This window comes from Bos grunniens, chromosome 12, assembly GCF_055505025.1.
Source record: "Bos grunniens cultivar Pamir isolate PY7600 chromosome 12, Bosgru_T2T1.0, whole genome shotgun sequence".
Taxonomy (NCBI): Eukaryota; Metazoa; Chordata; class Mammalia; order Artiodactyla; family Bovidae; genus Bos; species Bos grunniens.
This window is the reverse complement of record NC_141176.1, coordinates 34963472-34986706: the sequence shown is the minus strand read 5'-3', so window position 1 is coordinate 34986706 and position 23235 is coordinate 34963472. Positions and strand designations below refer to the sequence as shown.

At 39.8% G+C, this 23235-nt stretch overlaps 1 long non-coding RNA gene across 6 annotated transcripts; it reads right to left on the bottom strand.

The window, feature by feature from the left end:
- Positions 1–3098: 3098 nt before the first annotated feature.
- Positions 3099–22655, bottom strand: LOC147361669 (uncharacterized). 6 transcript variants are annotated; one of them, XR_015137602.1, is made up of 4 exons: positions 22322–22646; positions 10092–10428; positions 7388–7619; positions 3099–3558 (listed from the first exon to the last, which is right to left on the bottom strand). It is a non-coding gene; the product is annotated as an uncharacterized LOC147361669 (long non-coding RNA). The 6 variants fall into 6 exon arrangements; XR_015137604.1 differs by lacking the exons at positions 3099–3558; positions 7388–7619 and adding exons at positions 19250–19352; positions 21940–22160 and having other exon boundaries at positions 10005–10428; XR_015137601.1 differs by lacking the exon at positions 3099–3558 and having other exon boundaries at positions 6491–7619; positions 22322–22645.
- Positions 22656–23235: the final 580 nt, after the last annotated feature.

Below are 23235 nucleotides of genomic sequence, written 5' to 3'. Positions count from 1 at the left end.
TAAGAGAGAATAGCATCCTTCAGAAATCGATGCATTTGTGCTTGATTTACATGCATTCTTGTGATGCCACATCAACATTTAGAAAATAAAAGAACAAATGACTTTAAGAAGCACTGCCTGGGAAGACTCTCAGATGAAGGTCACCTGGGTGGCCAGCCGCCACGCTTTCTGAGGTGCGGACAGGTGCCCACACAGGCCGGTGCTACTGCCTTAAAGACAAAGTCAACACTTGCTTTGATACATTCATTAAATGTATTCTGTATTACTATGTGTGTTGTAAAGAGCATATACTTTGGTTCTGTGTGTACGTGTGCATTTGTCCGTTTTAGCATGCATTTTTAATTCTCAGGCTTTTCAGGATAACTCTCTTTCTATATCATCTTGCTTCTGTTATTTTATTTTCAAAATTTATAGTTCCTTTCCAGTCGATTCCATTTTCTGTCCAGGCTACATCATCTGCTGTTATTTTGTTCAATGATACGGATGGTAGATAACCTTCTACAAATTCCATAATGGCCACCTAAGAGTTCACAAAGACATCTGTTAGCTGATTTGCCTTAAGTGTGCTTATTTAATTTTTTCTGTGATTCATTCTGATATTAAAAACTGACAAAGCATTAAATAAAATTTGAACAAACATGTAAGAACAAATAATCTCACAATAACAGGAGCTATATAGTCTGGTAGTCATATAAAAAGGGCTGTCAGATTCAGATAAGATCATGTAATTGTTTTCCACCTGAATGCCTCCCGCAGTTAGGCATCTCATTTTCCTGTCTCACAAAAAGAAGGAGGAGAGGAAAGTAACAGCAGCAGTTGATCATAAAGATGCATGATGTTTTCAAAGACACAGACGCCCTGTGAAACAGAAAGCAAAGGTCTGCAGAAGTTAACCTTGCAGGTGATCCTCTGTATGGAGACATTTCCTGACTCGGAGGTATGTCTATCATTAGCTTCAGGTTTACTACAAGGAGGTCCTTCCAGGGTCTATTGTTTTTCTTTCTTTCCTTTCTTCTCTCTTTTCTTTCTTTCCTATCTTTCTTTCTTATTTTCTTTCTTTGGGTATATAATCCAAGGGCTAGAAGGTTTCTCCGAGAACAGCCAGTTTAACACCTTAAGAAGGCTATGTATCAAGCAGACAGCTAGTGGGGAGCTGCTGTACAGCACATGGAGCTCAGCTCGGTGCTCTGTGATGACCTAGAAGGTTAGAGGGGAAGGGAGGAGAGGGAGGTCCAAGAGGGAGGGGATATATGTATACTCAGAGCTCATTCACAGCAGAAACTAACCCAACATTGTAAAGCAACTATCCTCCAATTAAAGAAGACTACATGGACTTGTCAAAGTCTCTGACATTCAACGACACAAACAGCATCTCAAGGCCAATGTTGTTCTCATCATGAGTCCTTGACTTCCTCATGTTTTGATGTTTTGTTTCCTACCCAGAATGAACACACAGAAGTTGCCACTGAGTGGTCTGGAACTCCTTGATACCGTTTCAATTGTGAAACTAAACCACACACACCACAGAGACAGCCCTGCCACCCCGAGTCAGAGGTCTGATGTGTGATGCACTGGGCTAGCACTGAGCGTGTTTGCCCTCCTGATCACTCAGTCCATAGAGTGATCGTAGCCAACAGGCATGAGTAAAACCAATGTAACTGAGGATGCAAGCACCATAGACAGGAACTTAAGGGTAGAAAAGACATCACTTACCTTATTACTTCCAAGGTTCAGCTAGTTTATAAGATGCATGAGGCTCATTCATTGGACTCTTATAGAAAACATTTAAGGCTAAAACAATTTTATGTAAAACACCACTGATATGTTATCCAATGAAGCACAAGAGAAAGGAAACTACCTTCCCATCTGTGGTTTCACTGCTCTCCTTCCACTCTGCCCCTCACCAGACTAACTGATAACTTGCCCATCCAAGAGGCAGTTTCTGTGGTTTGAAATCCGACCTGCTGGTGTGAGTGCCCCAAAATGTATTCTCAGTGAACGTAGATTGTGAATATATAATGTGTATTCTAAACTCAAAATAATTAGAATCCAAAGGGCTTCCCAGGTGACCCACTGGTAAAGAATCTGCCTGCAATGCAGAAGATGCAGGTTCGATCCCTGGGTCAAGAAGATTCGCTGGAGTAGGAAATGGCTACCCACTCCAGTATTCTTGCCTGGAGAATCCCATGAACAGAGGAACCTGGTGGGTTACAGTCTATGGGGTTGCAGAGAGTCCGACACAACCGAGCTGCTGAGCATGCATGCACAAACCCCAAAGATGCTTACCACTGTGGAAGGTAATACATTGCTTTACACGGCAAAAGGGACTTTGCAGATATGGTTAAGACTCTCAAGATGGGGAGACTGTCTGAAATTCTCTGGGTCAGAATCAGAGGAGGTGATGTAATGACAGAAGCAAGGGTGTTGATTGGGGAGAGAGTGGGGGCTCCTTCCTGGATGGTGTGAAGATGGAGGAGGGTCCACGAGCTGAGTAAGACGGGCAGCCTCCAGAGCCAGAATAGACACACACTTCTCTGGAGCCACCAGCAGCGGGGGCTGGCCTGCTGACATGTCAATAGCAGCTCAGGTAAGCTTTTTTCGGATTGCTGACATATAAAACTGTAAGATGATAAATATGCATTGCTTTGAGCCAATAGGTTTGTGGCGGTTTGTGACAGCAGCAAGAGGAAAAATACATTCCCCTCTCAGTAGACAAGTCCTACCTGACATCTTCACTGAGAGTAGGCTTCTGAGTTCGAGACCTACTTCCTGACTCCCGTTTGGCATCTCCAATTGCGTATTCTGGAGGAGGGAATGGCAACCCACTCCAGTATCCTTGCCTATAAATTCCATGGACAGAGAAACCTGGTGGGCTACAGTCCATGGGGTCGCAAAGCGTCAGACATGACTGAGAGACTGATCACACATGCTAGTGTGCTTCAGAAGGATTTAAAGCTTAGCGTGGCTCAAAGGACACATGTTCTATGAAAGTTATGGACGCTACAATAAACTCTAGTTGTGGACAATGAAAGTGTTTGTCAATTTCTATTGAATAAGATATTTCAGTGGAGTCAGACTCTTTGCAGTCCACTGGACTATGGCCCACCAGGCTCCTCTGTCCATGGGATTCTCCAGGCAAGAATGCTGGAGTGAGTTGCATGCCCTCCTCCAGGGAATCTTCCCTGACCCAGGGATTGAACCCGCATCTATTACGTCTCCTGCATTGGCAGGCAGGTTCTTTACCACTAGTGCCTCCTGGGAAGCCTAGTTGTGGAAAAGAAACTAAAATGCAAGACAAAATTGGTGTAACCTGTGTACACAGTTTATTGATTCAGGACAGACTTAGTTCCAACCTTGCAATGAATGGCCTTAATAAGAAATATTACTCCAAAAGAATGATCAGAAAGCAAATAATTAATTTGCTAAAAGACTTTGAGACATCATACTTTCTTGGACAATTACAGTGTCTCTTGAAAGACTTCAGAATTTTAATTGTCTAAAGGTTATATACAAACAGTTGGTTTAGAAGAAACTTTTCTAACATGCTCTTTCCGTTTCCTGGAAGAAAGAAGCCAAAAAGTGATTAAAATACTGAAGCTGTAAGGGATTGGCATCACTAGAACATTTTCAGTAACAAAATAAAACAAAACAACACGAAAAATAATAATTAAAACTTTGCTACACTCTTTTATATCACTGGCTTCTGGTGAAAAGTCAAACTAAACACTAATTAAACCAGGGCTTTCATTATAGATAATGCTAGCTCTATAAAAGGGCAAGAGAAAAATAAATTATATACTGACTAGAGGTAAGTCATGAAAAGGGTAATAAGGCTTGTAACATATTAGGAATCAGGCAGGGAGAGGATTAAACGTCAGAAATACTGCTCTTTCAGAAATTATTCGATTTGGTTTTATCACCGTGAAAACCGTCATACTCTCACAATACCACTAAAAATTCTTCAAAATTATCCTTATATATAGATACTTGTATACGAATACATAGAGAGATAAACAGATACAACTTACAAACATACTAAAGATAACGTCTTTCTTTGAACATGTGAGTCTGTGTAAACTGGTAGGTAGCTTTTGCAAAGTAAGTTCTACATCAAAAATTTCATCCAGTCTATGGTCAAATCTCAAACTTGAGTCCATGTCTGCATATTCAAAGTGCAAATCTCTCACCAACAGACACAACGAATCTCAGAGAAATGGACTAAAGGATGCCTGGTGTATGCATATGTACCTACCAACAAAGAGTATTTTCTGTGGTTGTGTTAGAAATCACAGCTGTGTGTGCTCATGAACACAGTATTTCAGACTCCAGACCCCGTTTAAAGCACTGCATCACCTCCTGGTATTACAAGGCTGCAGTCCTGCAAATCTTTCACAAGATACAGCTGAGTTACCCCATGTCATCTGCCTACTGATGACGCCAAGTGGGCACTGGGGCAAGCAACCCAGGCTTGGGAATATTCTAATTCAATTAACACTGTTAAAATAAGTCAAATGCCCTTTTGATTACTACTGCAAAAATTATAGAAAAATGGTGCTGATGAACCTATTTGTAGGGCAGGAACAGAGACACACATGTAGAGAACAGATACGTGCACACAGTGGGGGAAGGAGGGGGGATGAATTGAGAGGGTAGCATTGACATATATACACTCCCGTGTGTAGAAAAGCCAGTGGGAAGCTGCTATATAGCACAGGGAGCTCAGCTCAGTGCTCCGTGACACCCTAGAGGGGTGGGATGGAGGGGTGGGAGGAAGAGGACATATGTACACATACAGCTGATTCGCACTGTTGTACAGCAGAAACCAACACAACATTCTAAAGCAATTTTACTCACATTTAAAAAAATCTTATGATAAACCATAATGGAAAAGAATATTTTAAAAAGAATGTACATATAACTGTTCATTTTGCTGTACAATAGTAATTAACAACATTGTAAATCAACTATACTTCAATAAAATAAATAAGAAAATAAATTCAAAAATCCAGAAATAAAAAATTATGATGTCATATCTACTGATAAATAAAACCCAAGCTCTGTGCTAAGTGTTGTATCTACTTCTTTCCTGTAAATGTCACTGCAAACCTTCAAGACAAATATTCATTTAAAACATTTCCACAAGTGAATACACTGAGTAGAGACAGGTTAAATAACCCACAGAAATTGCATAGGTAGGCAGAGGTAGAGTTAAAATCCAAACCCAGATCTATGTGATTCCAGCATGTGCTTTTGAATAAACCATTATTTAATGTGTTAAAAATAAGTAACATATATCACTTTTGGTCATTTTAAAAAGCAATGAATATATAATAACAGACAACGTGATGATCATATGAAATTGTTACAAAATAAATTTGCAGGGTCTGCTTTAGCATAAAGAATAAGTGAAAAATAGTGTTGTTCAGTCACTAAGTCGAGTCTGACTCTTTACGACCGCATGGGCTGCAACACGCCAGGCTCCTCTGTCCTCCACTTTATATATATGTGCAAAAACACATAAATCTCATTATGTTGCCAGAAATGACCACTTATCTGGGGAAAATGTTGGCCACGTATTACATATCATATTCAAAATTAACTTCTAGATTATTTGAAGTTTAAAATATGAAAAACTTTTAAAAAGTCTAGAAATATTATAAAAATAAAAGCAAAAGATTTAAGTAGAATATTTTTAAAATAATGGAACAGAGTATGCTGAAGCAGGATGCAATCATATTTTTTTACTGAGGTATAATTGACACATAATGATATACTAGTTTCAGATGTATGACATAATTTGCTATTTGTTATGTTGTGAATGACCACCCGGGTAAGTCTAGTTAACATCTGTCATCGTGAACAGTTAATTTTTTTTCTTGTGATTAAACACTTTCAAGATCTGCTCTCTTAGCAGATGTGTTTATGACTTGGAAATCTGAAAAGGAAGAGATGGGCAAAGACAGGCCATGTAACTGCTAAAAACATGAAAAATGGCTTAGAGAAATATATATTTGACAAAACTGAATACAGGACTCAAACATTGAGTGTGATGAAGGCAAATGCTTTATGTTGACAAAGGCACCTGCATTCAAAAGTCAAAAAAACTCAAGGACTGAACAGCATCACATTGAAATACAGAAAGGAAATACTTTCAAAAAATACAAAGAAACTGAGAAGACTAGAATTAGGGAGGAAAAAATCTGTCTCAGAAAACAGCTAAGTCATTGTGAAAAAAATAACAATATGAAGAATTTGAATATCACAAACATCCAACTTGGTATGATATACATATATCATATATATAGACAGAGAGAGAGAATTGTGTACCAAACAAATTGCAACTAAACGCTCTTTTCAAACATCATATAACAGTTGCAATAATAAGCCAGATATGAGGTTACCAAAAAATGCTTTTAGAAGTCCCAAAGCAGAAATCACACAGCCCAAGTTCCGATTAAAGGGTCACAAAACCAGACGGTAAACAACTAAAGCCTATCCCCAAAGAAACTTCCTACTGAGAAATGTTGAATCGCTCTTCTAAATGACTCAAGATAAAAAGAAACTCAAAATTAAAATTAAAGGCTATTCAGAAATGAGTGAGAATAGAACACCATATATCAAAACACAGAATTTGGACAAAGCATCAATCAAGGAAAATTTGATGGTGAAGGCATTTATTAGAAATGGAGAAAAATGGGAACTACACGAGCCAAGGAGTCAGTTCAACAGAGTAGAAAGAGCAGCGGTCCAAGCCCACAGCAAGGAGCCTCAGGCAGGGAGGGGGAGTGAGCACTGGGACACACTCTGGGGTGGACTCTGGCCTCCTCCTCCATCCAGCTTGGCCCTTGATGGAGTTACTTCACCTCTCTGTTTGCTCTTTAGCAAACCAGGGCTCTCATTGTTTTATTAAAAGATTAAGTGAGATGGCGCTAGTGATAAAGAATCCACCTGCCAGTGCAGGAGTTGTAAGAGATGAGGGTTCGATCCCTGGGTCTGGAAGATCCCCTGAAGGAGGCAATGGCCACCCATTCCAGGATTCTTTGCTGGAGAATCCCATGGACAAAGAAGCCTGGCGGGCTACAGTCCATGGGGTCGCAAAGAGTTGGACACGACTGGAGCAACTTAACATGCATGCATGCCTAAGTGAGATGGTGCAGATAAAGTTCTAGGGTGAGCACCTGACCAGCAAAGCTTACCTTAAAAGGAAGACAACAGTGTGCATTAGTCAATGACTCAAGGACTCATTTATCTAAATTAGGCCATCTCTTGTATGAACATAGGTGCAAAACTCTTAAAATATTCACAAGCTAAATCCAGTCATGTATAAAGGTGGGGGTAACATGAGTAAGCCAGCTGAACATATTCTAGACACACGAAGTTGACTCACCATTGGGAAAAAATCGACCAACATTATTCATGAAGAACTCGTCAGGCTGATAGGAATAGAACACCTGCTGCCGTCTTCTCTAATGACCCTAAATTAAGACTGTCGGCATCTCACTCAGGTGAAATCAGGAGGCGTTCTCCAACTGAGTGCATCTGGGAAGAATGTCAACAGGTCGCATCTGGAGTTGTGCATCTTACTGCCAGGCCACAGGCACCTCCACAGCGCGCTGCATCTACAGCATTAAAAATATGGCTGACATCCCACAGCGTCACAGACCTACATATGTAGTGAACAACAAACATTTCCAGCCAGAAAGAATTCAATTTTATTTGAGAGTGAGAACGTTTAAAAATTCTCAAGCAAAAATTCACATAAGCACGTTTGTTCTGTTCTCCTGATTTTAAAAATAATATCTAAATTGTCACTTTAGTAAAGGAGATAACCAGATGGCAATTTTATTTCAAGAATCTTATTTCAAGAGGGTCAGTTCATCAGCATAACTCTTCAGTCTGTTCTGTCTATAGATCTGAATCCAGGAGACACTCAAAAATTATGTTTAAACATATTTATCTAAAGGACTGCCCAGGGTTTATATTCAAGGTAACTCTAAATATATAAAAAAGCATCTCTGGGCAAGAAGTGACAAAGATATCAGTAGGGCTCCCTCCTCCTCCTCCTTCTTTAAAAGAACATATTGATATGAGTAACCTAAAATTCAAGAAATGTGACTTTACAGTTGCTTGAAGGTTGCAATCCTAGAATGTCCTCTGAGAAGGTATTTAGAACTTCAACATTCAGGCAGACTGCAGACCACAGCACGAGGCTCAGATCACACCGAGAGGACAAGCATACGATGAGAATCCAAATTTAGGCAGAACATGACATGAAAATATGAGTTCAGGCAATATCTTCTTGTCTTGGCATAATTGTTCTGCATAATCATTTTATATTTGTTTTCAGTGTATGCCACTGAATCCACATAAAATGTCTAATGTTGTTTAAAAATGCAATGAAATAAAATTGTCTTGTTAAATATTAGGAGCAATTAACTAAAATCCATTATTCTAAGTTTTAAAAGAAAAATTTTCACTTTTGTTGGATAAAAGCAAAGTAGTACACATTTATTTTACTCTCCTTCCTGAACAAATCACCAAAACACACAAAAAGGAGTCAAAAATAGTAAACGAAACATCACCTGCATTGAAAATAGGTTGTGGCCATAAACACAGGGTGCAAATTCATGGTCTTATTTTCTTTCAAACTAAAGAAACTTCTTCAACATTTCCTGCAGTGCAGGTGTTCAGGCAATGATTCTCTCAACTTTTGATTGTACAAGAAAGTCTGTATGTCACCTTCATTCATGAAAAGCATTTTCACTGAGCGTAAAATTTGAGTTCGGCTTTTTTCTTTTAGCATTTTCCCGATGTTTGGTCGTCTCTAAGCTAGTATAGTGTCTCACAGGGTGTTTGTTGTTATTCTTAGCTTTGTTCCTCTTGATGTAAGATGTCTTTTCCCTCTGGCTGTATGAAGATCTTTCTGTGGCTGGTTTTCAGCAGCCTCATATGGTATGTGACAGTGTGATCTTTTTGTTTATACAGCTGAGTACATCTTAAGTCTCTTGGATCTGCAGATTTAGTGTTATTAGATTTGGAAAATATCTTGGCCATTATTTCCTCAAATTTTTTTCTGCCCCTGCTTTTTGGGCCTCCAATTACACATATATTACATTGCTTCCCAATGTCCCATGGCTTACTGAGTCTCTGGGTTTGAGAAAGATTTTTTTTTTCTGTCTCTTTTCTTTGCCTCTATTTGGATTATTTCTATTTCTATGTCTTCAAGTTTATGAGGTTTTCATCTGAAGTCATGTAATCTGCTGTTTATCCCATCCAGTTAAATCGTCACTGCAGTTGCTGTGTTTTCAGCTCTTGATGTTCCATTTGGCTCTATTTATATATTTTATTTCTCTTGATATTGTGTTTTAATTTCCAGTTTTCCCAACACCACTTATGGAACAAACTTATTTCCGCATTGTATATTCTTGACTATTTTGTTGTAAATTAATTGACCATACATGCCTGGGTTTATTTCTGGGCTCTCTGTTATATTCCACTGATACATGCCACTTTTATGCCAACACTACACTGTTCTGATTACTCTATCTTTGTAATATAGTTTGAAATCAGGGGGCATGATGCCTCCAGCTTTGTTCTTCTTTCTCAAGATTGCTTTGGCTATTCAAGGTCTTTTATGGTTCCATAGAAATTTAGGATTGCTTGTTCTATTTCTAAGAAAAAATGTCATTGGGATTTTGATAGCAATTCTATTGTATCTGTAGATAGCTTTGGGTAGTATGGCCATTTTAACAATATTAAATCCTTAAATCCATGAACATGAAATATCCCATAAGTTTTTTGTGCAGTATTCTCATTTAGTCATCTAAATTACCAATAACTATAGTAATTTCCTCTCTACCAAACAGTTATTTTGGAGAATGTTATTCTAATTTTCAAGTGATTGTAGTTTTGTTTAAATAGATTTGTAGGATTCTTCTGTAGTTCTTTGATTAACAGGTGAGTTTTTCTGTCTGATGTGAAATTAGTTTTTTCTTCTGCATTGATCCCCTTAAGTGTTTCTTTATTTTCATATTTTTCTCATCATTGTAGTGGGAATCAGGAAATAATTCGGTTTGTGTTCAAACCATCACCTTGCTGGAAAACAATCATGGATAATGGTTCAGTTGACTGGTACTTTCTTCTTCTCCAGTGTAAACCATTCTGTCGTTTTCGTTCTCTTTGCTCTCTCCAGCACAATCAGTGTCCTGTGACTATGACAATATCAGGGTCATTTTAAATTCTGTTTGAGAGAAAAGTCACTATCTACTTAGAATTTAAGGTGAAAACCAACAGCTAGCCTCCATTGTGCTGAGCCATGATTTTTTCTGCATCGCATGATGACGGCTCTAGCAACAATAACTCAGGAGTAACTTGAAGACATGTCTTTGTAATTGCTTCACACCCAGAGCCACAGAGACAATAACTGCCCTGCAAAGGACCAAAGAGATCATCCAATTAGTAACTACAGTCCCTTGTTCTGTAGATGAGGAAAGTGAGTCATGAATAAGACTTTCCCACACCATTATTTAATGGAAAATTTGCATTCATATTTGCATGAAGAGCAATGCCTTACATAACAGAAGACTAACAACTTAGTATAATTTATGGGAACATCATTTTTAAAAGGGTTACTCATAACCTCGGTTCCTTCAGAAACTATATAGAATAGAAATGACTTTCTGTCAGCCTTTAAAACTGTTAATTTTCTATCCTAAATGTCAGCTGGTAAGTTACTCACTAGAGTCATGCATGAACAGCACCCAAGAGACACTGGAGGTTTATATTTGAGATTTTGTATTTCAAAGTATTGGAATTTCTTGATCATGAAGACAGGCAATGTCTGTAAAACATCTATTTGCAACTTAAAGGCAGGTATACATGACTTGTCTCTATAGTGCACTCTCTACATAAAGAGTTGTCATCTACTCTGCCCTTACTCATCTTTACTGTCATTTCTAGAACCTCCCTTCAGCCATTCCAGGAATAACATGAATAGTGATACTGATGTTATTTTCATCTTAATTTTACTTCTGATTTTAATTCCAATACTAATACTAGCTGAAGGTTATTGAGTGCTTATTAGATACCAAGCTGTTTTCTAAAAGCTTTAAAACATAGATGGTCTCTTTAACACAAGTAAGAGCCAACTATTAGGTCCATTTTTCAGACTAGGAAACTGAGGCACAGATCGCTGAGTGACTTAGCCCTACCCAGGCAGTCTGGTTCCAGAGTCTGAAGTCTGTTTTTAAATGCTGCTCTACTTCTCAGTCCCAGAGTCCATTCAGGTATTTGTCATGTCCAACTGAAAGGGGAAATTCTGAAAGCCTTCTCGCACTACAGTGGTCCAGGGAACCTGTCTTTCTTATAGAAACCACAGGTTACTTGCCTGTCCTTGGCCATGCTTGCCTCAAAAGCCCGATGAGAGTCACATGCATGATGTTTCATGAGCAGGAAAAAGAAATGGGCTCCATAAATCATAACTGTACACGTCTGAGAAGGAGAAGAAGACCCAGAAGTAACGGTAGACTCTATTCAGATGTTGGACAAACACTTAAATGCTCATGACCCAGTGATGAAGGGCAGGAGGCTACCACACCTGTACATGTCCCATTCAGGGGGCTGTTTCTCAGAGAAAAATGATGGCTCCTCCTTGGAAATAGTTCCTCCTCGATCTCATATTTCTTGTTAATTTTAAGGTGGTAATTTCAAATGGTTATTCCCATTTGCATCAGATGAAAACTAAAAGATTGAAAGCAGAAGGAGAAGAGGGTGACAGAGGATGACATGGTTGGATGGCATCACAGATTCAATGGACAGGAACTTGGGCAAACTCTAGGAGATAGTGAGGGACAGGGAGGCCTGGCATGCTGCAGTCCATGGGGTTGCAAAGAGTCAGACACAACTTAGTGACTAAACAACAATAACAAAGACTGAAATGTCCATCGAATTCAACAACCAGGTGGTGTGGCTACAGTAGAGCAAACCAGGGAAGCAAGGCAGGGGTGAGATGCCCAGGCTCACGGAGCCCTGTTGAAATGCTGGCTTTCATGCTGAACATGGTGGAATCATGGGCATGACTCAAGCACAGGAACGGTGTGTTCTGGCTCAAGATGTTAAAGGTTCATGCAGGCTGCAGGGTTGTGCACAGGCTCAGGGCGACCAGGCAAAACAGACCCCTTAGGAAGGGATTTTAATCATCCCAGCAAAGGAGGACTAGAAGCTTTGTGGTAGCAGGAGAGATGGAAAGGAGGGGTGGTCAGCTGGGGTGCAGGGGGAACCAGTTAGGTTTGCTGATAGATGGGACGTGGATAAGAGAGACAGAAGGTCCAAGGATGACTCCAGGGTTTTGCCCATGGCACTGGTCCTGGCTTATTGCTTGTTTGCTTGTTTTCTTGGAGTGTCTACAAAGATGGAGTTATCAGAGGAAGTATTCAGAAGGAAGAACAGATTGTGCAATGTGTTGGTGCCATCTTATTCTACTGCATTAATTTGATCAATAAAATGCATCGAGTGTCAATTTCACGGCATGCTCTGTGCTAGATGTCAGAGACGGAAAACAGAAAGACATGCCATCTTTGCCCTCAAGGGAGTCACAGTCTAGGAGGAGACAGACATATAAGACCATGTTTCAAATAATTTCCTTCCCTCTCAAGAGGAGGAAATTTGTTACCAGGGAAGAGAAATTTATCACTTCACAGAACAGGACTAAACAAATCATCCCCCAGCCCCATTTACTAAGGTTCTATAATGATAAAAGTTTGAAATGTCCTCACCCAGAGCAGGTCCAAACAGCTTAAGCCCCAAGGACAAGTCAGTGTTAACATCACTCCCCACCACAAGAAGATACAAGGTGACTTTATATGAAGAGACCTGAGCTGAGAGAATAACTATTTTTCTATTTTCAAAATTTCCTATTGTCTTGAAGCACCAACTGTGAGAACCCAGGAGCACAGAAAAAGATCTAGGAGTAAATCAATTTAGAATAAATTGGCATCCTTCTGAACACAGAGATTTGGAAAATTGGAGGAAAAGTGTCAACCAGAAAACTGAAATAGCATGTTATCACTCTGAATGCTTTGTTGGTTCTGGAATTCTTCCTTCAGCTTTTAAGATCTTAGACTGAAGGAGAACATGAGAAACACATCACAAGCTTTATTCTGAATCACTTATTTATGGTGTAATCTTTTTAAAGTTGTCATACATTGCAGACATTTTAAGTTTAGCCCCTACTCTTCAGAAATATAGAACTTTTCCTTCCAGTGTATATATATGTTTCCTACTGTGATTATATAATATTATACATATTCTTAAATTATCATTCTACTTTGAAAAATAGCCCCAGTAGTTTATAGCACAGCTATCTTGAGCCAGCATCCCTAGGCTGAGCTGATCATATTTCATTTCTAGAATTTATTAGACACAAATTCCAGGACTAAACCTAGGTATGAGCAAACTTGGGGTAAGAGCAAAGCTAACAAACCAATGCTCTGACTTTTTATGGTGACATTTCTACTGTGGTCATGAAAATCAATGTGGCTATGTGTCTATGAAATTATTTTAAATGTCAATAAAGACATACAGTGAACATTGAAGAATCTATGGAATAGAAATTTTATTTTTGGATAAGTTTTATATTTGGATCTGACTGTGGGCAGAATAACCAGAGATCAAACTAACAACATTCACAGAATCATGGAGAAAGCAAGGGAATTCCAGAAAAACATTGACTTCTGCTTCACTGACTGTGCTAAACCTTTGACTGTGTGCATCACAACAAACTATGGAAAATCCTTAAAGAGATGAGAATACCAGACCACCTGACCTGCCTTCTGAGAAATCTGTATGCAGGTCAGTAAGCAACAGTTAGAACTGGGCATGGAACAATGGACTGGTTCAAAACTGGGAAAGGAGTACGTCAAGGCTGTATATTGTCACCCTGCTTATCTAACCTACATGCAGAGTACATCATGCAAAATGCCAGGCTGGATGAATCACAAGGTGGAATCAATACTGCTGGGAGAAATATCAACTACTTCAGATATGCAAATAATACTACTCTAATGGCAGAAAGTGAAAAGGAACTAAAGAGCCTCTTCAGTTCAGTTCAGTTCAGTCACTCAGTTGTGTCCAACTCTTTGTGACCCCATAAATTGCAGCACACCAGACCTCCCTGTCCATCACCAACTCCCAGAGTTCATTCAAACTCATGTCCATCAAGTCGGTGATGCCATCCAGCCATCTCATCCTCTGTCGTCTCCCTCTCCTCCTGCCCCCAATCCCTCCCAGTATCAGAATCTTTTCCAATGAGTCAACTCTTCGCATGAGGTGGCCAAAGTATTGGAGTTTCAGCTTTAGCATCAGTCCTTCCAATGAACACCCAGGACTGATCTCCTTTAGAATGGACTGGTTGGACCTCCTTGAAGTCCAAGGGACTCTCAAGAGTCTTCTTCAACACCACAGTTCAAAAGCATCAATTCTTCAGCCCTCAGCTGTCTTCACAGTCCAACTTTCACATCCATACATAACTACTGGAAAAACCATAGCCTTGACTAGACGGACCTTTGTTGGCAAAGTAATGTCTCTGCTTTTCAATATGCTATCTAGGTTGGTCATAACTTTCCTTCCAAGGAGTAAGCGTCTTTTAATTTCACAGCTGCAATCACCATCTGCAGTGATTTTGGAGCCCAAAAAATAAAGTCTGACACTGTTTCCACTCTTTCCCCATCTATTTCCCATGAAGTGATGGGACTAGATGCCATGATCTTCGTTTTCTAAATGTTGAGCTTGAAGCCAACTTTTTCACTCTCCACTTTCACTTTCATCAAGAGGCTCTTTAGTTCCTCTTCACTTTCTGCCATAAGGGTGGTGTCATCTGCATATCTGAGGTTATTGATATTTCTCCCAGCAATCTTGATTCCAGCTTGTGCTTCTTCCAGCCCAGTGTTTCTCATGATGCACTCTGCATATAAGTTAAATAAGCAGGGTGACAATATACAGCCTTGACATACTCCTTTTCCTATTTGGAACCAGTCTGTTGTAATGAGGGTTAAAGAAGAGAGTGAAAAAAACTGGCTTAAAATTCAACATTCAAAAAGCAAAGACCATGGCATCTGGTCCCATTACTTCATGGCAAACAGATGGGGAAAAAATAAAAATAATACAGCATAGTATATACACATATATCAGAGAATAATTTGGTGAAACCTTGACTTGACAGTGGAGTAAAACATTTTGAGATGCTATTTAAAAGATACATGCAAATAAACCTATAATTATAAAACTGATAGAATTGTATTAGAAAAATTATAGTACCTCACTTAATATGGCACTTTGAGAATTAAATGGTATAACATTAATACAGGTAAAGCCTTTGCATAGTGACTGAAAACTATATGTGTACTCTGGAAGATGGGGATTCAGGAAGGACTATTGGCAGTTAAATTTGTAAAACCTTGAGAAAAGCCTGTATGAAAATTTAATGAGTTAAATAAACATTTATCAATGACCTGTTCTGCTGTGTGCATGCTCAGTCATGTCCAACTCTTTGTGACCCCCATGGACAGTACCCGCCAGGCTCCTCTGTCCATGGAATTCTCCAGGCAAGAATACTGAAGTGGGTTGCCATTTCCTTCTCCATGGAATCTTCCTGATCCAGGGATCGAAACTGCATCTCCTGCACTGACAGGCAGAGTCTTTAACTACTGAGTCACTCAGTGACTGAGTGACCCGGGAAGCCCTATCAATCACCTACAACACAGCAATTCTGAATAAGTTGTTAGACTTCAAAGCATGACTAAGACATGGCTTCTGCCCCTGGTGTGTGAAGGTGAAGTAATGATAAATAATTCAAATGCAACATATAGGTGCTCTGATGCAGGTGTGTCCGAAGCTCTGGCAGGGGGTGGGGGTGCGCAGAGCAAGATGAGCGACTTCCCTGTTGAGAAGAGGACCAGGAGCTGGGGCACACAGGATTTTCACAGGGCAGAGGAGGAACGAGTTTCTAAGCGGAGAAAACAGATGCTCAGGAACTTGGCAGCAAGACCATGGGGTGGATTCACTTTAAAGGGAGAGAAGATGTGGAGAGAAGCTTAGGCAAGACAGGGAAGAGTGGTGACCTCAGACTCAAGGGCCCTTTGGGTTTAGTGTTCTTCTTCTAGGCAATGGAGCACCACCAAAATTTTGTATATGCCACAGCCTAAAAGGTAAGATATTGCAAAATACTTTGGAAATCTTCTGAGAGTTGAGCCACTGAAAAAAATATACAATAACTAGAGTTCTGAAAAATCTCAGGAGACAGAGTCTAGCCTTTCCCGGGTCTCTCTTGGGAGGAATGTGGAAAGCTGGAGTGTTACTAGCTGCACTCCAGTGAATTTAAAGAACTTAATTTAAAATAAGGCATTAATGACAGCATTGGAAAGAATCCGGTCCATGGTCCCTAACCAAGGTCATTAAACAATGCTATTTTTGCATATATTACATACAAAGCTAAAATTAATCCCGATTTTCTTATATTTCAATGTTTCATCCCAGAATTGCCCATGCAGCAGCAAGAGGAAACATTGAGCAGACTCCAAGGCAAGAATGAGAAATAGGAAGATTCTCCTGACTTGTCTCTAAATCTCTATGAAAACTACATTGACAAAGTATGTGATGGTCTTCATATATGAACTCTTCTCTTTAGAAATGAAAGTCCCTATCAAAAATTTTAAAGTACTGACGATTATGAATATAAATAGGTCTTTAAATACTATGGGCTTTATATGGTTTCTAGCCTACATGATAAGAAAGTAAGCCTCTAATCCGAAAGTTATGTTTCAAAGGCAAGCATTTCACACTTTCTGTGTCCATTATTACATTTTATTGAGGGAAGGCAGTCAGCTTGGAATAATGCAACTCCATTTCCTACTTTTGGTAAAGAGCTGTCTTTGGACGTAGATACGGAGCTGTTTCAGTCATAGATTTTCATGACAACCACTCAGAGTTCACTGCAAATTCGATTACGTTCAAATTTGGCAACTCAGATGGTCATAGCACCGACTATGTTTCCTCTATTCCTCAAGAAGATTGGTACATGTTTTGATGGCCCCTTAGTGTCATGATGAAAAATAAGTGTCCCTGTTTTTCCTCTCCAGTGTCAACAATTTTGGATGATTATATATCTTCTGAAATTGCTGCTGTTCTAGTGTTGTTCTCAAGGTCCACTTAAGTACTCAAATCTACTCACATTTTTATGCCTGGGATGGCAATTTGGAAAAATGTAAAATACTACAGAGCAAAATGAAAGCTATCTTTACAGAGATATGGCAATTTTTATCTTCATTTAAAAGAAAGTTGGAGAGATTTTAACCAGCTCAGAAGCCCAGAGAGGTTAAATAACTCATCCAAGATCATATTATTAAATCTGGTGTCAGGTGGGTCTACCTGACACCAGATTTCAGTCTCTGCTGACATTGAGACCTCTGTTCCTACTGGTGTTAAGCTAGGATGTTTGTTTCTATTAATATATGAGTCTCCTCCACACCTGGACTTGGGCAGGTGAGCAACTGAGATGCTGTATTTTTCTGTGTTTATCCATTCAAAATATCTTTTCCAAGCACCTAGTTCCAGGTCTTATGTTTACAACAAAAAACTAAGCACTGTTCTTGGCCAGAGGAATGTTTAATCTAATTAGAGAGGAAATCTCATGAATTACAAAAATAAAGGGGTAAAACACTGCTATGTATCAAGTGCTGTTAAAAAGAACATGGAATTGCAGAGAAGGAATGAATCTGCTGCCACTGTGATGAGTGTGGTAGGAGGTGGAGGAGGGGCCCAGATCCGTGAAAGTGGGCAGAAGTCAGTGTCCCCACAGTCAAAGGGAGTAGAACCCAACTCCTCTTTCAAAAATTCACATCCTGAGACAGCAGTCCCCTGACTTGCCTTTGATGGCTCATATCCATTAAACCACCCTGTCCTGCCCATGTTTTTCATGTCATGCCCTCTTTTTTAGTTCCTGTATTCTGTGCTAAGTTCTTAGCAGCAGACACAGAAAAGGAGACATCCAGCTAAATGATTCATATTTGGTGTATAAGATGGGCTGGGTCATTGTTGTAATCAAGATTTTTGATGAATACTGGAAACAGAGCTAGAAAACAGTATTTAAGCAAGTATTTGAAAGGTGCCCATTTTGTGGGGTTTTTCAAATTTTGACTCTACTGAGGTATAACCGACTTATAAAATTATAAGATATTTAAAGTATATATCGTAGGGATCTGATATATGTATACATTGTGAAAGGACTCCCCATCTAGTTAATTAACACAGCCATCATCTCCCATATATATCTTCTTTTTTAGATGAGAACATTTGAATTCTACTCTCTTAGCAAGTTTCCATTATGCAATGCCATGTAGTGTTGACAGCTAAATAAAGAATTATTTGACTCAAGAAACAATGGAGTTGGGTTGGGTTGGACACCTTGGTGAGAACCAAGATTCTATGAAGATGAAAATAAAGCCAAAAATTTTATTAAGACAATAACTCTACATCTTTTCTAAGGCACAGATAGACAATGGCAACCTTAAAGTTGTCATTCACTGCATGATTCTAATAATTCAACCTGGAAAATTTGAAGCAATATCAGATAGTCTGCCACAGAGTGCAAAGGAAAAAAGAAATGTCTTAATACACACAGGAAATGAAAAAATTTTATTGCACCTGGATTTAACTTTAATAAATGCTTTTTAACTTTCTCCAAAATGACATTGGTCATTTGACTAGAAGGAATGCTGAGGGGAAATTTTAATAGAGATAATTTTAAAGGCTTAGGAAAAAAGATGGTGCCAAAAAGATGTTAATGAAAATGGGGTTACAATTGACATTAACTTTTCTTTATACTCAGTTTTTCAAAATTTCTACAATGTATGTGAATTGGTATCACAATCATAATTACCATATACGTTAAAAACAATGGGAATACAAAAGGAAAAGATATGCTCGTTCATTGCAAGATAAATGAATCTGCTTTCAAAAAGTTTCCAGATGTACAACTCTTCTGTCTGAATTTCTTGGCCAAAATACTCTGGCCATTTTTAAAAGAAAAAAAAAATCACAAATTAATAAAGATAAATTGCCTAGAGGTAGATTTTCATGAAAGTGAACTCACAAGAGCAGCATAGTTATTGCCTTGCACTGGCAGTTTACCAGGGGCACACCTGGTACTGAAACGCACACTGTTTAAGCTGTCTGAGCACATCTGGTCTTATCTTACCAAATAACGCAGATTCAGGTGAAACTGGGGAAGCCCTCATGTCTGTGGGTTTCTGGTATAAAAACTTTCTAAACAGCAAAACACACAAGAGATACAGGAACACCTGCAGAAAAACACATTCAATCATGGGGAAATTTCACTAGGTATGTGTCAGATCATGGGAAAATCTGGAGACTGACGAGCTCGATTAAAGCCATGCTTGCTTCAGAATAATGACAGTTTTAAAATGAAAGAGAGAAAAATAAACTTATAAGTACATTCTAAGAGCATATGAGAAGACAGCTTTAAAATTTTAGTTCCTACAGAACCATACCCTTATTCATGTGTGCACCTATTTGTGAACCAAAATTTTTTATTTAGACACTCATGTGCCAACCTCTGAGAAGCCTGGTGGGTGACAGGTGAGTGAAGAGAATCATCTCAGAGTTCCAGGTAAGTGGGGAGCAGACAGCATGCTAGAACCTGGGGTGTGCTCTATAGGGCGGTCCTGATACTTCAAAGAAGCCCCCAAAGGAGAGCAATCAGGTACCCACCACGGATTCCTACTAATCCGTAACATAGCTCCTACAATTAAATCAATCAGTCACAAACTCCACTCCATGAGCAGCTAAACAGAGGTGTGGTGGATAAGCCAGCTGGACGAGGCCTTAGCCTCCTGCATGCGAACTGGTTCAACTGAAGTGTGTTGTGTATGCCTGCTCAGTCATGTCTGAGTCTTTGCGACCCCATGGACTGTAGCCCTCCAGGCTCCTCTCTCTGTGGGGATTCTCCAGGCAAGAATACTGGAGTGGGTTGCCATGCCCTCCTCCAGGGGATCTTCCCGATCTAGGGATTGAACCTGGGTCTCCTGCATTGTAGGCAGATTGTTTACTGTCTGAGCCACTAAGTGAGCACCTAATAATAATAATGTTCAATGAATGAATTGTTAGATAAGGGAGTTAAGGTCTTCAAATTGCTTCTCACTGCCTTTCTCTAAGAGATTTGACAAAATTTCCTATGTCTGGGAAAACATGTGTGAAAAAAGGAAGCTATTTTTTTTAGTGTCTAAAATTTGCCTTGGAAATGATTTTAAAATGTTAAGGCAGTTTGAGAATCATGAAAAACTGTAATTAAGTAATTAAAATTATTGAAATTACAGATTTTGTAAACATGACGGGAAACACTGACCCAGATATTGTAAATACCACCACACAGAACTCCCTTCCCTTCCATCTGTTCTGAATCTGGAGTCTTACTCAGGATAGAATACTCCAGGAATCACTGGAAACGTCTTTTTGACACTTGCTCAGAACTTTCTCCCCTCTTTAGCATGATTTTATTTCACAAAGCAAGGATAAAATATTCTAATAAAACACATCTCTAATTTAATATTAATAGGAAAATGATTTCTCTTTCAAAGGTTATTTTTTAAAAGGTCGAAACAATTTATTCCTTAAAGCAAAGAATTATCTGTACAATTTATTTTAGAGATGCTTTTCTATCTCACATGGAATAATTACCTAACTTAACCATTTGTGAGCTCCATATTCTTAAGGATATAGAATTAAGACATGATTACTGCTACCAGTAAACTTACAACCCAGCAAGGTAAACACATAAAACAAAACAATATACTAGAAGTAGCTAAATGAATCTTGAAATATATTAGATGGCATATACCAACCAAGTCACATGATGCAGTGATTAATAAATGGCTCAGAGAATAGACCCTCAGAAAGGACTAGAGGGATCCAAGAAGACTGCACAGAGGTGTCAGCCAGGGAAGACTTAAAGAGAGAGGGTTTTGACTGACTTTGACTAAAAGTCAGTACAGATAAATGGAAATTTCCTACAACACTCTATTGCCCTTTCCATCTCCATCTAATCTGAGAAACATTAAACGAGGTATTCCATGCAAAACTGGAATTCTAGAGAGAACATATAAATATATATCACAGGCATCTACATAGTACATACCAGAAGGATATATGTGTGTGTAATATCAGATCAGGGGCTTCCCTGGTGGCTCAATGGTAAAGAATCTGCCTGCCAATGCAGAAGACGTGGGTTCGATCCCTGGGTCTGGAAGATCCCATGGAGGAGGAAATGGCAACCCACCCCAGTATTCTTGCCTGGAGAATCCCATGGACAGAGGAGCCTGGCGGGCTACAGTCCATGGGGTCGCAAAGAGTCAGACACAACTGAGAGACTACAAAACAACAAAACATCAGATAGATACATATCATATCTGATGGATGTATTTCATGCAATATATACATATATGTATCATTTCGTATCAAACAGAGGGACCCAAATCCTATCTATGAACAATGATGCTGACCCTACCTACATTCCTGACCCTCAGAGCTTTCTTTCCCCAAAAAATCCCTCAAAGGAAGTGGCTTCAGAGCCACAGTCTCAGTCCTAAGAGCTAACATCACCCCACAACCAGCTGAGGAAGCACCAGGATGTGAGATGTCCCATAGCAGGTTTGCCTGAGCCCACCATCTGGGGAGTTCTCTTCGTGTTTACTAGTCAGGAGGCTCATTAGTTCTCCAGTTGGTACCATCATGCCACCAGCCTTTCAGCCTCACTTACCACAATTGATAACCCCCTTATCCATGAGAAGCCACATTTATGAGGCTCTAAACATGGATCACCCTGTGTTCTCTTCCCAACTTCTTCCCATTTCAATGGGGACACCTTCTCACCACGCATTTCTTTGTCCTCTTCATCTCCCCAACTCTAAATACTATTGTGACCCAGAACTGAGTCTTCCAGACTCCTCTCTCCAGCTGCACCTCTGTTCCTTCAGTATCTTCCTCAGGGTCATGGCTTAAATCCCAACTTCCATCTTCATATCCCCAGCCTGGAGCCTCCCTCCTCAGTTCTTGATGCAGACATCTGCTCATGGGATGCGTCAGCTTGATGTCTTAAAGAGGACTCAAATTTCACAAGTCTAGCACTAGACTCTTCACCAACTGCTTGAAACTCTTTTCCAGCCATCCCCTCCAAATCAGTCCTCAGGACCATCATTCACCATTTGTTTGAGGCAAAATGTGAAGTTATCTCAAACTTGGCTCTTTTTCTTACCTCGTATCCAATCCATCACCAGAGGTGTTGACTCTGGGCAGTCCTCCACACTGACCCGCTCAGGCTGTGGTCACCTCCCACCCGGCTATTGCAGTAAAGGCCTGTCATGTCACCTCAATCACTACTCAATCACTGAGCAGCTTATACAACAGGCATTTACATCTCACAGGCTGGAGGCTGGGAGTCCAAGATCAAAGTGTCTGCAGGTTTGGTTTCTCCTGCACTCTCTCCTTGCCTTGAAGATGGCCCACCTCCCTGCTCTTTCCTTAAGCAGTCTTTTCTGCTTTTCCTCACCCTATTAGTGTCTTTCATGTGTCCTGATCCCTTCTTATAAGGACACCAATTAGACTGGATTAGGGCGCCACCCTAACAACCTCATTTAACTTTAATTACCTCTTTAAAGGTCAGTCAAGTCTTAAAGTGTAAATATAGTTACACTTGCAGCTGGTGCTTCAGTGTATGAATTTGGGGAGGCAACATTCCATTATGGTATCATTCAGTGGTTTCCCATCTCACACAGGAAACAAGCCAGCATCTTTTCAGTAGCCCGAGAGACAGCATGTGGCATGGCCACCCTGTGGCTAGTCTTACTCCAGCTCCAGCACGCAAGCAAATCAGCTTGTTTGCCATTCGTGGAAGAACAGGCACCCTCTTTACTTGTGATTCCCTCCTTGGAAGGGTCTTTCTCTCCCTGTCACAGGGTTCTCAGGTCTTTGCTGAAGCATCTCTTCTCCAGGAGACCTTCCTGCCTAATTTACAGCTTCACCTTGAACACCACGACCCCCCTCTCCCACTTTATTTTCCATCAGGACACCTGTCATCATCTCTCCCAGTGTTGACATGACATATATTTTACGTATTTATGGGTATTTGTCTGACACCAAGCTTCCTAGTGGCTGAGGTCTTTGTTTTAT